The 12,816-nt window shown below is 42.1% G+C and overlaps 1 non-coding gene across 1 annotated transcript; it reads right to left on the bottom strand.

The window, feature by feature from the left end:
* Positions 1–10,217: 10,217 nt before the first annotated feature.
* Positions 10,218–10,289, bottom strand: TRNAD-GUC. Its single transcript has one exon. It is a non-coding gene; the product is annotated as a tRNA-Asp (tRNA).
* Between the last annotated feature and the right edge of the window lie 2,527 nt (positions 10,290–12,816).

The raw sequence follows: 12,816 nt of genomic DNA on the forward strand, positions 1-12,816 counted from the left end.
CCCATGCAGGGATAGCTGCAGAAAGAATTTAGGAATTAGGACTACAAATGAATTGCATATTATGGAAAAAGGGAATACACCGCTTCTGTGAAGGCGATGCATTGAAGCCGATCTGGTTGTTGGAGAATGGCTCCCTCCATCACAGAGATCGCTTGTATTGGGCGCCGGCGGTGCTATGAGTGGAAACATCTATCTTGCGTGTGTAGTCACGACTCACGAGGTGCAAGCGTGTAGCTGTGGCCATTCGGGGAGCTTGGTTCCTCGCTAACGTGGAGATGCCTCATCTGCATCTATGACCATGTCTGACCCTGTAAGTCTCTCACACACACTGGTTTTTCATTTTCCTAATAATTAATATGTAGTCATGTCTGTTAACCATGAAAATATTATCATGCATTCACATTAGAAATTAGAGGGTATAATTGTGCGTGATAGGGAGACTGTTGGTCTGGTTCATTTGGCTTGCTGAATGGCAAATTTAATCTTCAACTCGTGTGAGAATCATGGCCTTTGCGCATCCTTAATTGAATTTTTTCTTGATTTGGTGAGGGACGATCTCATTTGGTACATAACTGAATATGAGCACCCATGTTGCTTCCTAGATTTCTTAAAACTCCAAAAGTTTGAGTTTTCATCGATTATTGCTTCTTCTTTTGAGGAATTAATTTAAGATCGAAATGGCTTATAAGACTCCACAATAGGAGGATCCAGGCCAATTGGTATGTTTACTCTTTTCTAGGTTCCCTCTTAGGTGACAGTTGCATTGTCACACGATTATTTGGTATGCTACAAATATGGTCGGCTGGTTTAGTTGAATTAGCGGTGACATTCAGTTTTTTGCTTGTACAGTTGCCATAGTTGCAGTATAGAAGACCACTAAAAGAATTAGATTATTTGATTTATTTTGTTCTGATTCATGTAGTATTGCAAGACAATAAACAAAAAGCTGAGTTTTACATATCCCATCCAATTTAACTTTCAGCATACTATAATCTTTTTCCAGTGCAAGTTTACCATGTCATCCTGTTGCCCCTGAAATTCATGATGGTTGGAACTATTCTGAAATGTTTTCATCTTGCTTCTGCAGATTATTGTTTCTTGCCAGAATGCCAGTAGGAAACTCTGAAACTGATGTAGTAGGACTGTCTTATTCTCAACCGAGAGGTTAACTTCCTTTCCTGAGCTAAACATGATTGTGACTTCCGAGTATGCATATCTAAAGCTGACATTTGAATTGCATGACAAGTTACTGCAAATAGCAAGGAAAGTGTCATGTTCATACTATTTTGCTTTTTGGTGATAATTGCAGCAGGTTATGTTCTTATGAAGGTAATTTTAGATAACACCAATATTGAGATAGTCCATTGATCTTTCAGTTACACAATAGATTCATAAACTGAAGTTACATGCTATTATGTATTTGTATCATTGAAGTGTTTGTTTAGTCGTGTATAGGGACTGGAGGATCCGACAAGGAGCAAATATAAACCTTTCTTAAGTGGTTCGTTGATTCTTTTGATCCCTTCTGAACTTCCGATGGAGTTTTCTATAGCGAGTTAATACATCCGCAATGACTTCGAGACGACGTGGTAGTTTTCGAACAGAGCCATTTATAATGCCATCTCGTTGGGAATTTTTGCGTAACCTATCTACATCTACACTACTTAAAAAGAACGAAGCCGTTCCCTATTCACGCCCAGCCTCACTACGTCAAAACTTTTCGTCGTCTCCACAAAAGACCAATTTACCCTCCCACCGAAGTCCATACTACTGCAATCTGCCATCCGCACCGTTTGACCTATTTTCTTCTCCACACCCGACCAAACACCCACCTGCTCTCTCCCCTTCATCCTGCCGCCGCCTTAGACCTCCAACTGATGCATCGCCCCACCCCACCCCCAAGAACCACGGGCTTCATCCCCAACCCACACCACCACTGGTGTCTTCCCTGGCATCCCCTACCGAATCATGAGGAACAGCAGGGGCAATCATGTCCTCGATGCTGCAGATATCGATGCGGAGGCGGCTGCCAGCGTGACGACGATGAATTCGGCGGGGAGCCCACACCCACCACGATGCCGGCTAAGGCGGACGGGCCTCTGGATTTAGAGGACCACGACATGCTCCGGTGGGCTCTGGATGATGCCTCCAAGCCTTCCTGCAGTTCAGCGGGGAGGTCGCAGAGATAGAGGCCGCCAATCCCACCACCACGCACGACCAGGCGGACGACCTCCTTGACGCTAATCTTGTTCTTTCTTTTGCTTCAGCAAGTTGTACACAGCCGCATCAATCATTTTTTGCTTAATGCGTTAAAGCTTACCTAATATTTAATTTTTGACCGTTCAATGCACCACTCCTGGCCGTGGTTTGTCTTTGAGATGTCTATATATAGTCATCCTCACCTCCTACTGCAACTCTCAGCTCTAGAATATTTCTTGCTTTCGTAGGATATAATCTTACCCATTTTTTTTCCTTTGTCTTGATTTTATATCTACATGTGTGTGTGAAATTTCTGCATATATAAGATGCTAATTTTTTTCCATTCCTGATGTGCTGCAGGTAGTTCACCTGCAACAGATCTTCATGAAGAATCCAGGGAGTGCTATTGTGTTCTGTTCTCTTTGACGCCTTCTATGGCAAGGAAGTTGCCGAACAATCCGATGTGCAAGTACTCTCGACGGTGGGATAGTCATATTTGCCCAAAGAACTCAAAATGGCTCCAAAAGAATACCAGGTAATAAATGTTGCGTCAATATGGTCATTATATTTAGACCTTTGTATGCATTATCTGGAAAGCATCATCCAAATATTATATACTTGGCATGAATGTTAGCACGAGTTCTCTATCCATTTAAGTTGGAAACAGGTGTATGGTGGAATCATGAATGATAATTATACTGTATTTTGCATTGGTTGTGGTTACTGTTCAAACCCAACCATTTTCTCTGTAACCATGTTAACATTAGTTTCAACTATATTAGTACTGAGTTGTGTATTTTCAAAGATGTAAATGTGTGGAATGCTTTGATGATAAGGTGCAGATTTAATTGAAACCTCTGGCTGGCATAATGTTGGGTACTGATAAAAATTCAAGGCTCCATGCACAACCTTTAACATGAGTTAGGCTAGATTCGGCAAAGCCGAAGATTCTTGATGGTTTGTAAAGCAGCATAAGCCTAGAAGCAGCAAAGTGTAAGAACGTTACAAGAGTGCATGCATTTTTTTTATAGACTGAGTAGTGAAATAAGAGGAATTTCTCATCATTAATGGACCATACGAGGAGAAATACATCTTAGGTGATACATTTGATTTTCTGTGGTCAGATTGCCGCAGGATACAATTGCAATCTTTGGTAGATAAGAGCACCACAACCCAGGTCACTATTGAGGAACCAAAGCATCTTGCAGAGCAAGGTAAAAAACCGACGGGTTCTCACTTACGATTTTATATAAATTTAGCATGTTCACTCCAGGTTTTCTTGCTGATGCCGTTTTCTAGAATATCGTTTTGTAATGACCACTGAACATGCTAACTGCAAATGTTCAGGGGGCATTCATCTAGGACAAGCATGTTCAGTGAGCATTGTTGGTTGGCTTTGACCACATCCAGGGCAAGAGAAAGCCATAGAAGTTCTCCATTCATACTTGAATTAAGCTTTTTTACACAATAGTTAATCTTAGGCCTTGAGTGGAACACGATATATAGATGAACATTTCAGTTTACATCATTCATGGTAGAATCATAGGCCACAAGAGAATGCACTCAGCCTCGCTTTTCATCTTTGTCGCCGTGTTATGTTCCTAGCAGCAAACCATAATCGAGAGATGGGTGCTAGGGGAGGGGAAAATTGGCACCCAATAGAACAACACATTGGATTTGGGATTTGGGTTCGGTGAGAGGCCGTGCAATTCTTTCTTCTCTGCTTCCTTGTTTTGTTGTTCATCTTAGGCAGAGAGGTACCGGGTACGTCTGAATTGTATAATGTCCCATTTTCTGTTCGGATTATGTGGTAACCATCATATATCTTCAACTCATGCTACATCAATCTTGATTTTTTTTTGGCTGAATTAGTGTGGCTCGATCTGTTCAATGTTTTCTTCAGTGTACTGATGCGTGACTCTGCTCTGATACCTATTCCTCCAGCTATCTGTCATGATTGCATGCCACACAACAAAGGCTGGTCGTTTCATCGGGAGACTGGAGGTGGAACCGCCAGGCAGGCTGAGGCACCCTCATCTTGACCATGGAGGGGCTCCCGACCACTGCGCAATGACGTCGGCGTGTTTCTGGTAGAACACCCAGCGAACACCCAGTAAACTGTTATGTCACCTAAAAAGTGAGCTATTTTTTCTCTGGTTACTTGAATAGTGGTATCAAATTAAGCGCTACAACTACCTTAAATGTCTTGAATAAATTTATATCTAGCACGATTTGATGATTCTAATATATCTGATTGCACTTGTGTTCAGGGTGGAAGAATACATCGATGATAAGAGAGAGAGCCCATGAAAGTACTGCTAAGTTTAAGCTTAGTATCGAGAGTTGGAAATGCTTATTGAATCTTACTGTGTGCAGACAGCGTGATGAAAACTTATTTTATGTACGTTCCATCTCCTATTATTGACTATACTTGTGATTGGCCTAATTGGGAGTCTCGAAAATTTGAGTTTTCATTATAAAATGTGTGCTAATATCAGCTTCATGTTGGATTTTGTATATGGTTTGTTAGCAGGACACTGTCATTTTGTATAGTTTAATTTCACCGTGATCAGAGCACGAGTTCTTCTTTAGCTATGTAACTAAAAGGCCAAATGTATGCATTATTTTTATAGGTTATTGCAGTAGCAGTTCATTGGCCTGGGACTAAGCATGGTGCGTGACCACTCTGCCGACGGCGGCGGCATGGACTTGAGTAATTCAACAACCATTTGTTCATGCAAACTTAATTAACCTTCTCTCCTTTTTTGATGTTGGTAGTCAACCATACTTGGTGCGGGTGTGTAGGCAAAAAGGTCTTTGGATTGACTGTCTAATGGACTCACCTTGTATTCCTCACCTTGGATTGAGTTGTCTCGACATCGACGATGTTGGACTCCAGCATGTGAACGAACGAACTACAAATGCGACGCAATGGAGGCTTTAATAACAAATGTCGTAGGCATAAAAACCAAGGCTGGGCCGCCGTCAAAGAAGGTAACAGTGTTGACGGGGAGTTAGAGGAATGACAATGTGGAGGGTGTCCGCGGGGGATGATTGCCTTTCGCTTCTGCTTTGCCGCGGCAGTGGGCTCTAATGTCTTTGATTTGTGCCGCACCTAGGCAGCCGTCTTGGCCGGTCATGGTTTAAGTTGATGCATTATGTTCGTTTGTTTAATTTTTTTTGAAAAAGTTAGCGTTCCTGATGAATTATATATATGCATTGAGAAATAAAATTTGAGTACCCGTGGCAACGCACGGGCATTTGTACTAGTACACTAAAATTGCATGGCTTGAAGTTGCATACCAATGGTGGTATTTCATCGACTTAGGTGGAACGAATACCACAATGAACATGTAGTGATACCTAGTATACATCTCACAAAGGCACTGAACATGAATTGAAAATTGAGATGTGATAGAAATTTTAAGTGACATCGCACCAACAATCTGAAGCTCTCATCGAATTAGGAAAAAAATCAAAGCAACATTTGAAGTTATGGAAAAGCTTATGAGGCTACGATGTAAGTAAGTAATAGCCTAATAATCCTACAAAGTCCATAGTATCACTGAACTGATTTTTTGTCAAACTAATTAAACAGGGCAAACAAAACTTGGCAAGGAAACATTAAATCATGCTGGAATACAATTTTTTACATGATGTTGAGTAGTTTTTTCTTCTTTCATGTAATTGAAATATAGAGAATGTCAATTTCCCTCTAAAGCATAGCAGTGACTAATCTCGCATTGAAAGATGATGTGTAGCACGAAACTGGTCCTTCGCATTCTCAGATCTTAGTATGGGTATATGTAATGTGGTATCAATACCCTTAAGATAAAACACCATTAAAGACCTTCAGAAATGCCTTATGATTAAACACATTTAAACCAATGGATCATCCTACAAAGTTAAGAATCATTTCTAGTCAATTTCTCGTACAAATAAGAACATAATTTAGCGTTGTTGCGGTACCGCGTTGAAATCGTTTATGGACTCTCCAATGAACAAGATGGTACACAAACAAGGAACAGAAAGCATATATACTGCCTCACCAACACTAGATTATCTAATTGTCATTGCACATTTCAAGCAGCAATTCAATCTCAAATAAGTATCAGCTGCATGTTAGAAGCATATCATATCTTGGTTACATACTTCTCATGTTGCACCAAATCATTAATGTTTTCGTGCAAAATGGATTACAAAAATAGTTCTCGCACATATCTTAGAGGCAATATTCACGTGATGTTATCAAGAATCAACTTCAGATCTAGATCTTCCATGCCAAAATTACTCATTCAGTTTGTGGAAACAACTTTGCACCTAAGATTAAGAATAGCTTGTTGGGTATGTATCTAAAGTTAGGCCTGCGCCTAAATCTGACTAAACGGCATCAAGCAAAGACTAAACCAATTGACCCCACAATCAAAACAAAACCACAAAGTGAAATTAAGGATTCTTGGAGTGGTCGACTATGTAGCAGATGGGGAGTGGGAGAGAAGCACTATGAATGTGGTAGTGGCGAAGGAGGATGAAGATGGCAGCAACAGTTAGAACTACGAGAGGAGGGAGCTCTGTATAGCATAGTGAGATCCACCAGCATCATAAATGTTAACATTAAATCAGCCGCCAATCCCTCCCCAATTGGCCCCAAATCCACAAGAAGAACAGGGCCTTTTCAATCAGCCCCTAATTAATCACATCAATGCTCTACATAGAACGCACCTCCCAGTTGTTGGCAATACCATGACCAGCATTGGTCGCGACCCTAAGGAAACATGGCACGTTTCTACAAACAACGGCCAAGCACCGACTGCAAGAATCACAAAGAATGACACAGGCTTAGAAACCGCCCCAAATCGCCCCCAACATACCTCAATTAGCCATCTCTCACAATAAAAATAAGACCAATAGTGAGAGGAACCACCGTGGTTTTTTTATTAAGACATAGCTGCTGCTCGAACTTGGGCTGCCTAGCATACCACCTCATGTGCTAACCAGTAAGACACCAAGTCTTTCTACCATCTCTCACAATAACACCATCATCCACACGAAAAAATACGTGATGTAGCAGAGAGAACGCGAACCAGAAGGACTCACCATCTTATAAACTGCATGGTAGTCCTTGGAAGCCATTCCAGACGCATGGAGACATGTTGGAATAGGGAGAAGGGGCGGGGGTCGATGGCGACGAGGAATTGGTAGAGAAGAGTGATTCCGAAATGGTCCGGTGGGCCTGCACGCAGCACTCGAGTAAGGGTACCAACGTAAGGTTTTTTTGTGCGTGTATCAAGGAGCTTTATTAATTACTCAGGACTATTACAACCTTTCTCAAGAATAGTAGATAAAAATTGTGGTATATAGTTTAACCACATACATCTCCTTCTCACACTAGAAACCTTACTAGCTATGCTATGAGCTACTAGATTCGCAAGCCTACTTGCCTGAAATATTTGAAAGCTAGCAAAGGATACATCCACAAGCTCCTTAATCTCCCGACTAATGCTGGCAATATCTCCCGACTAACCGTCAACGTTAATCTTGTACATGTCCGGGTGAGGCTTCCTCCATCTGGCCTTGACTCGAGCTGGCTTATGCTTTTTGGTTTTCCCAGACCGAGCAAGGTCAATCGTAGTATCTAAAGTCCATATAACTGAGTAACCGAGCGACCATTATCTCCATGCCACAAAACATTTCTCTCGGTCCAAACCGACCAACATCAACCTAGAATCAAGCTTGTGTCATCCACCGACGCCATCCTCCCTTCTAGTAGGTCCACCGCCCATGACACAAAGGGTGTAAAACTGGAAGTTTGACTGACGTAGCTTCCTTTTATCTCTTGCCAGAATTGTCCCACCCAAGTGCATTCAAATAATGCATAAAAAATTGACTCCTCTTCAGCACCACATGTCTTGCAGTTTGCAATCTGATCCATGTGTCTATGCTTCAGTATTTGACAACATGGAACAAAATTATGAATGACCCTCCACCAAAGACCCCTAACCTTTGGGGGTACATGCATCTTCCATATCCATTTCAAGCACAAACTTGCTCCAGCTCCCGAACTAGACGGTCCATCAGACTCACGATTCTTCCTCGCAAGTAGCCTATAACATGATCGGACATAGAAACTTCCATTTTTCTCTTATATTCAAGCCCAAGCGTCTTCATAAAATCTGCCTAAAGGCAGTCGACATATCACCGCGACATCTACAACGATAAAATTATCATTGATTTTTGCTTTATCCCACGTCATCAACTCTTCATCAATTAACTCATTCACATGAGTACTGACGTAAGGTTGTGTCTGAAAGAACATCTCCCTAACTTTATAGTTTTGTGTGTTTGATGATAACATGTGTGATATATTAATGTGCGTTGATATGGTGCAAAACTTATTAGTGATCGAATTCGTGTTGAGAAGTAAGAAAAAGGAAGCAGGAAAATTGCCCCAGGCCGGATACTTGCAGAATATCCGGGGCCTGAAAATCGGCTAAGGACTTTGTGGTCGGGCTCTCAATATACCCCCAAATATTTGGCCGGATATTTTTCCTGGCCCGGATATTCCGGGGGGGGGCAGATTTTCCGGCCCTTACTTAGGCCGGAATATCCGGCCTCAGTGCAATGGCTCGATTTGCTTGGAGGTATAAATACCACCTTCTTCCTCAAGCTCAGATAACTCACTCTCTTACAAGTTCATCCACCATTATTGAGCCACAAGAAAACACAAGATTCACTTGGTCTCCCTCTCCAACCATCCAAAGCTCTTGATCTTTGGAGAATCGAAGGAGAAGACCCCGATCTACATCTTCACCGAAGCGATTTACATTTCCCCCTCATTTGCTTGAGGATCCCTTGGCTAGTGTTCCATTTGGAAACCCTAGTTGTTTGTGGTTGATTTGTTCTTGTTGTTGATGTGTTGTTACATATATTGGGAGCCTCCAAATTCGGTTGTGGATGTGTGTCCCAGGAACCTTGTAAATTTTCGGTTTCCGCCTTGAGAAAATTCCTTAGTGGACGAGTGGGCTAGGCCTTTGTGGCGTTGCTCACAGGAGAACTGGGTGAGGCCTTCGTGACATTGGTAAGACCTTTGTGGCGACCAGACTCCTCCAAACATAGACGTACTTCCCCTCAAAAGAAAGGAACTACATGAATCATCCATGTGTCTCCGCATGCTCCACTCTCGGTTACCTCTATCCTTGATTATACTATTATATCTTGTCTAGCTATATCTTGCTTAGTTGTATACCTTATTATCTAGGAAATTTGCATAGTTGCATATCTAGAGAATTTACCTTTGTATCAAGTCTAAATTGAAAAGGAACTAAAAATTGGGTAGCACCTAATCACCGTCCTCTAGATGCGGCATACGATCCTTTCAGTGTCATCATGTGCTCGGGCCACCAAGTGTTGCAAATGCGACGTCACGCCGAACCGTAAGCGCTCAAAAGCCTGGGAGCTTAGAACTCTTTCAAGATTTTGCTTTCTTTCTACACGCCACCTGGGGTTACTTGTGTAGAACTTGCAGTCTTGTAGAACTTAAGCTACATCCCAGGAAGAGTAAAATTGCAGCGGACTTTGTAATGTTTTGCATTAATGGAGGTTACAATACTACACACAAGACTTATAACGATCCATCTATAGTAGACCGTATCACGTGTATCCTTCAGTATTGCATGAAAGTGAAATCAAGCTCCACAGTTTTGCACTTAATGGCCCACAAACATTCAATCTTTTTGGACACCGTCCCCCCTAATAGTGGAAAAAAGAGAGAGGGATAGGCACGGCAGTACACCGACCGTAGCCTGTAATACAACTTTCACGTCCAGGAGAGATAACTTAACAATCCTTTGGCAGTGACCAGTGAGATAGATTTATGGTTTTCGTGAGCAAAAACAAATACTGCAGGTGGAAGAGCCCAACTCAACAGCGCGCGCGCTTGTTGGGCCAAGGAACCAGAGAAATCCTAATTCGACTCAAAAATTTATCCAGAGTTGACATAACAAAAAAAAAAGTAATAACGCCGTTGCCGGGGATCGAACCCGGGTCACCCGCGTGACAGGCGGGAATACTTACCACTATACTACAACGACTTTCTTGCTTATTTTATATGCGATTCCTTTTTACATATACTGACTGACCGCCGCATATGCCTCCGATTCATATGGAACCTAGTGGGTATTGAAATAGCAGGTTTCAAACGTCAGCTAAAGCAATGAGTTACTGTCGTAGATTATTTTTTGAAAAAAAAGGAGTTCCATTAAAAGAAACCATGGGATCTATGTAAGTTCATGTCTCGAGGTCCTCCACGAAGGAAGCTAAAATAGAGTACCAGACTTGTCGCGGGATCATGGGGTGGACGGCGCTTCGGTAATGGATACTCCCAGATCACGATCTAGAGGCTGAGCTCGGGGACAGTGGACGCTTGCGGATGTTTTTGTGAGCGACAGTGCCAAAGGCAGTGATGCCTTTGTGTTAAGGTTCCGATGAAAACCCTTGATCATCGTGATCTCTCGATGATGGTAGTGCAGTGCGTTATTACCCTCTCGGGATCATCGGCGTGGAGATTTGATTTCACTCTCATTCCGGTGTATTTGGTGGCAAGTCTTGGCTTTCTTGTATTTTTTTGCTTTATCTTTGATATGTTGTGTAAGAGGGTCTAGGTTGATCAAACTATTCCTGTTGTGAGAGTGATCTTATATACAGTCAGTTAGACATTTTATTTCGTGAAGCATATAGGTGCAACGGCAAACATTGCTTCAGCAATTCAAATTTTTCAGATAAATTTTGATAATATACATGCAATCAAATATATCATCGTAGTGAAAAAAGGGCATTAGATTTACACATCCAGCTGGAAATATCATTCGAGACAGTGTTCCTTCATCTATGTTGGTTTTTTTTGTCAATACAATACGGTGTGATGTTTTTTCTGAGATTAATACGGTGTGATGTTAACTAATTTATCTGACATAGTTACGTTCTTGGTACCGTTATTGATGAGTATTTTTTTTTGAGTGGCCGTTATTGATGAGTTGTAGTACAGTCACCGTAGGACCACACATTCATGAATCACCAGATCCAGCTGTTCCCAATTCCCATCCTTTCTTCTTCCGTCCATGGACGATATGTTTTTCCAAAACCTGTACTGTTCATAAAACGACAAGGTCTGTATATTGAACATAAGACATATACATGCACAACATGATCTCGTGATACATCTGGTAGGCGTTCACGTACGAAATGCATGGAAACATATGGCCCGAATTATATTCCATAGGTTGCCCATAACATGTCATTTTCTCGAAGAAGAGGGGGAGGACTCGTCATAGATCTTTCGTCCTACCACTAATGCAAAACCTCGGGACACCGCCGTTTCTCCATTTCTCCAACAATATAAAGTGACATTGACGGTCACAACATTTCCGAGATCGTGCCAAACCTGATACCATTTGTGCAGGTGGCCATGCACTCGAGTCTTGTGGTAGACGCGCTTCCAAGCCGACGCAGAACATAAGCGAGCTCACCGGACACCCTTATCTTGGTGGTTGACTGCAAATGACACTACTCGGCGGCCGAACATATCTCGTATGATGTGTTCTTTTTAGAGGCAACGGGCAACCCTGTTCCAATTTGGGGAGTGCCCTTGGGTACCAGGGTATCCATATGCCCGGACTCCTCGCTGTCTAAACATAAAAGATTTTTTCAAAGTTGGGAAATATTTGGCGGGTGCCCTTAATTGTAAGTCTTGAAGGGCTCGTGATGAGCTGATTGGCAAGACAAACCTTTATGAGTCGTCACCCGCCCTGCTCCAAGATCCGAAGTCAATTACCAGAGTGTCTAAACAACTTGTTACAATGTTCATTATCCATGGAGTTGCGGTACTCCGTCCTTCTCTTGGTGCGCCTTCACCGATTCACCCTGGAGGAGCGACAACCTTACAAGGAAACACGATAACTTTTGGCGAATAAGAATATATATATAGGAGTAATAAAACACGATAACTTCTGGTGTTCCGCGATTGCGTTGCCAAATTTGCCATGGGTAACCAAGCTGAATCTGAACTACCATTACACTTTACATATGCATGGTGTACAGTCTATAGACATCATATCATGCGGAGCAGAATATATACAAACACTGTTTGGTGTAACTTTTTTGTCTAGGGCAAGGCTGTCGCGATGGAGCCACAAGGCAGGCAGCAGGCAAGCATGATTTGGAAAGGTGTCAGCATCAGTTGCTCATAGTGGTTATCATGCATCCTGATAAGATAGATAGTTGCTAACTTGTACATGCTTTTACCATCCACCCATCCGTGCCTCAAACCCTCAAAGCTAGGTGCTCCTTGCTTGGCTGGGTAACATGATCAGGTTAACAAAAGTGTCGCATGACAGAGAAAGTCGAGAGAGAAAAAAAAAATCATACCTAGCTAGCTGGAGCCGGATAGCATAAATAAGATCGGCAGTACTGTCAAATATCTTCATCCATCGATCTGGTGGTGCGAGACTATTACAGAAGAATCATACTATTGAGTTTGGTACTGTCAAATGTCCCAATCCATTGATTAGGGTTATCAAATCTTATCTCACAGAGAACCTTGGTCATGCAAACACTGTGCTT

The sequence above is a fragment of the Lolium rigidum genome, chromosome 7 (genome assembly GCF_022539505.1).
Source record: "Lolium rigidum isolate FL_2022 chromosome 7, APGP_CSIRO_Lrig_0.1, whole genome shotgun sequence".
Taxonomy (NCBI): domain Eukaryota; kingdom Viridiplantae; phylum Streptophyta; class Magnoliopsida; order Poales; family Poaceae; genus Lolium; species Lolium rigidum.